Source organism: Myxine glutinosa, chromosome 8 (assembly GCF_964187855.1).
Source record: "Myxine glutinosa chromosome 8, kmMyxGlut1.1, whole genome shotgun sequence".
Classification (NCBI taxonomy): domain Eukaryota; kingdom Metazoa; phylum Chordata; class Myxini; order Myxiniformes; family Myxinidae; genus Myxine; species Myxine glutinosa.
Window position 1 is genome coordinate 79,974,992 of NC_136268.1, and position 4,206 is coordinate 79,979,197.

The 4,206-nt window shown below is 44.6% G+C and overlaps 1 protein-coding gene across 1 annotated transcript in view; it reads left to right on the forward strand.

Annotated features, from left to right (window-relative positions):
- Positions 1–964: 964 nt before the first annotated feature.
- The window catches only part of EEIG1 (estrogen-induced osteoclastogenesis regulator 1), a gene marked incomplete in the record, with an annotated part of 57,013 nt that continues 53,771 nt past the window's right edge, over positions 965–4,206 (forward strand). The window contains 1 exon segment of the mRNA XM_078783429.1: positions 965–1,015.

Sequence of the window (4,206 nt, forward strand, 5' to 3'; positions counted from 1 at the left end):
TAGAGCCCTAGGGGGTAACCAAGGTAGAGCCCTAGGGGGTAACCAAGGTAGAGCCCTAGGGGGTAACCAAGGTAGAGCCCGAGGGGGTAACCAAGGTAGAGCCCTAGGGGGTAACCAAGGTAGAGCCCTAGGGGGTAACCAAGGTAGAGCCCTAGGGGGTAACCAAGGTAGAGCCCTAGGGGGTAACCAAGGTAGAGCCCGAGGGGGTAACCAAGGTAGACCCCTAGGGGGGTAACCAAGGTAGAGCCCTAGGGGGTAACCAAGGGAGACCCCTAGGGGATAACCAAGGTAGAGCCCGAGGGGGTAACCAAGGTAGAGCCCGAGGGGGTAACCAAGGTAGAGCCCGAGGGGGTAACCAAGGTAGAGCCCGAGGGGGTAACCAAGGTAGAGCCCTAGGGGGTAACCAAGGTAGAGCCCTAGGGGGTAACCAAGGTAGAGCCCGAGGGGGTAACCAAGGTAGACCCCTAGGGGGTAACCGAGGTAGAGCCCTAGGGGGTAACCAAGGTAGAGCCCTAGGGGGAAACCAAGGTAGAGCCCGAGGGGGTAACCAAGGTAGAGCCCGAGGGGGTTGACCAAGGTAGAGCCCCAGGGTATTAATCCTGTCTTCATTTACTCTCTTTGAAACCTGAATTACCGGGCCTTTCTGAGCATTGGCTCAATTTCTTTTTTCTGAGAAATTATGTCTTAAAATTCTTGCGCAACGTCACATACTGACGTCTTATCTGTTGCATGCTCACGAGTCATGCATGCGTCAAAGGAATGGGCGGGGGCACCGTCAGACACACCCACCTCGCCAATCGCGTCCAATGGCGCTCAGCGTTGGTGCGGACGCTGTACTGCTTCCGCCCAATCAAACGCCGAACCCTGCTTTTACGGCCTCTGCATTAGCCAATCGAAGTGGGCTGAGCAGCGGGAGTGCAACGATTACTCCAAGTGTGCACGTAAAGTGTCCATTCGCGGCAACTGCGTCGTGGCAGCGAGTCCTTGGTGGGGAAAGCTTTAGTGCTATGTAATTGTGAGTCACATCTACTTCCACTTCCCTCATTATTTTCCGGGCATGTTTTCCTCACCGATTTGCTTTAAACTGCCGCCATACGCGGATTTCTGCATCTCGCTTCGTCTTGATCGCTGAAGTCCGTTTATGCTCATTAATTACCTCAGTGAGAGTTGGGATTTTTTTTGACTCGTACATTACATAGTACATGTCGCTCTGTGATTATTATTATCTTTACACGGAATTGTGAATAAAAAGACAGTTCGCTCATTCATGCAGCGATTTCTGGTGATAGAACATAATATAAATATTCTAAACGGATTTTATCAAACATGAGCTGGCATGTTGTTTGACGCTCGTTTTACGTCACTGATTAAGTGATTATATTATCGATTGGGACGATCAGAATTCAAAGAATTCAGTGACGCCTCAAGATTTAATAAATACCTCGTTCCCGTAATATAAAATGTCTAAAGGTGCAAATCATGTTTCATAAATTGTGTTGTGTGTGTGTGTGTGTGTGTGTGTGTGTGTGTGTGTGTGTGTGTGTGTGTGTGTGTGTGTGTGTGTGTGTGTGTGTGTGTGTGTGTGTGTGTGTGTGTGTGTGTGTGTGTGTGTGTACGTATGTATGTATGTATGTATAATATGTATATATAGATATATGTGTATGTATGTATATATGTATGTATATATGTATGTGTGTATATCACCTATCACCTTAGTGGAGGAGCTCATCACCTGTAGGACAAGGACATTTACAGTGCATTCAGAAAGTATTCAGACCCCTTCACTTTTTTCACATTTTGTTATTTTGCAGCCTTATGCTGTAATCGTTTAAATTCATTTTTTCCCTCATCAATCTACACTCAATACCCCATAATGACAAAGAGAAAACAGGAATTTAGAAAGTTTTGCAAATTTACTAAAAAGAAAAAACTGAAATATCACATTTACATAAGTATTCATACCCTTTGCTATGACACTTGACATTGAGTTCAGGTGCCCTCCATTTCTCTTGATCATCTTTGAGATGTTTCTACACCTTGATTGGAGTCCACCTGTGGTAAATTCAATTGATTGGACATGATTTGGAAAGGCACACACCTGTCTATATAAGGTCTCACAGCTGACAATGCATATCAGAGAAAAAAACCAAGCCATGAGGTCGAAGGAACTGCCTGCAGAGCTCAGACAGGATTGTGTGGAGTTTCTGGGAGAAACTTCTGGGAGAAACTTCCAGAAGGACAACCATCACTGCAACACTCCACCGATCTTGGCTTTATGGCAGAGTGGCCAGACGAAAGCCTCTCCTCAGTGAAAGACAAATGAAAGCCCACTTGGAGTTTGCAAAAAAGCACCTTAAGGACTCTCAGACTGTGAGCAACAAGATTCTGTGGTCTGATGAATCCAAGTTTGAACTGTTTGGCTCCCGTCTGGCCACTCTGCCATAAAGCCCAGATCGGTGGAGTGTTGCAGTGATGGTTGTCCTTCTGGAAGTTTCTCCCATCTCCACACAGGATTTCTGGAGCTCAGCCAGAGTGACCATCGGGTTCTTGGTCACCTCTGTTACCAAGGCCCTTCTCCCCCGATTGCTCAGTTTGGCCGCGCGGCCAGCTCTAGGAAGAGTCCTGGTTGTTCCAAACCTCTTCCATTTAAGAAATATGGAGGCCACTGTGCTCTTGGGAACCTTCAATGCAGCAGAGAATTTTTTTGTCGGCTTCCCCAGATCTGTGCCTCCACACAATCCTGTCTCTGAGCTCTGCAGGCAGTTCCTTCGACCTCATGGCTTGGTTTTTGCTCCGATATGCATTGTCAGCTGTGAGACCTTATATAGACAGGTGTGTGCCTTTCCAAATCATGTCCAATCAATTGAATTTACCACAGGTGGACTCCAATCAAGGTGGAGAAACATCTCAAAGATGATCAAGAGAAATGGGAGGCACCCGAGCTAAATTTCAAGTGTCATAGCAAAGGGTCTGAATACTTATGTCAATGTGATATTTCAGTTTTTTATTTTTAATAAATTTGCAAAACTTTCTAAAATCCTGTTTTCTCTTTGTCATTATGGGGTATTGAGTGTAGATTGATGAGGGGAAAAACGAATGTAAACGATTTCAGCATAAGGCTGCAACATAACAAAATGTGAAAAACGTGAAGGGGTCTGAATACTTTCTGAATGCACTGTATGTGGAGACTAAACAAATCATTCTGAATGTATGGGATTTGAACATGAAGGTCATAGCATCCTGAGCTCTGTGCTCAGATTATCTAACTAGGACGACACTCGGTAGAGTGCATACCTCCACCAGGATGAACGGTGTACGTTTTGTATTCCACTGATAGGCCGGCTCTGAATCTGGACCTGAACCAAAATTTGATTGGCTTGATCTTGTCACCTAACCGACTCATCCACCAAGTTTTGTCATAACCTGTCCACAACTTTTTGCAATTCTGCAATGTATATCGTTTTTAGCCCTATCTCTCAATGGTGAAAAATCACTTGTAAATTTTTGAAAGTCTCAGATCTGGATGTGGATCTGGATCGTCACCGAAATTGAATCAATGTGTCCTTGTCAAACACCCAACCTTTTCACGAAGCTTCATCTCAGTCAGTCCTAACTTTTTTAGATATCCTGCTCACAGACAAACAAACAGCCAGACAGACAGCGGTGAAAACAACATTCAGTGGCGGAGGTAACTAGAATGGCTCTCGGTAGAGCGCGTACCTCTACCAGGCTGAACAGTTTATGTTTTGTGTCTCACTGATAGGCCGGATCTGGAGCTGAACCAACATCGAATCTGCTTGTTCTCATCACCTATCCAAGCACATATTTTTGTCATAACTCGTCCACAACTTTTTCAAATATCATGCTATATATAGTTTTTGGCCACTTCTCCCAATGGTGAAGAATTTAACATTCTCAGATCTGGATTTGTATCTTTACCAAAATGGAATAATTTCGTCCTCGTCTCATATCCAACCTGCCCACCAAGGTAATAGGTAATAATATCAAGTATCAAGTGATGATAAGATATCATTGATAGTGCCAGCATATAAATACGTATCTCTGTCTTCTGCAATTTCATAGAAAGCAAGCTTTTTTTGCTAGGGTCTCTCCATGGCTCCAGACATTCCGAAGATGTATGACTTATACAAAAAATACATTCCCAATCTCCTTCTGAAAGTGATAAACTCACAAAAATAAACTCCA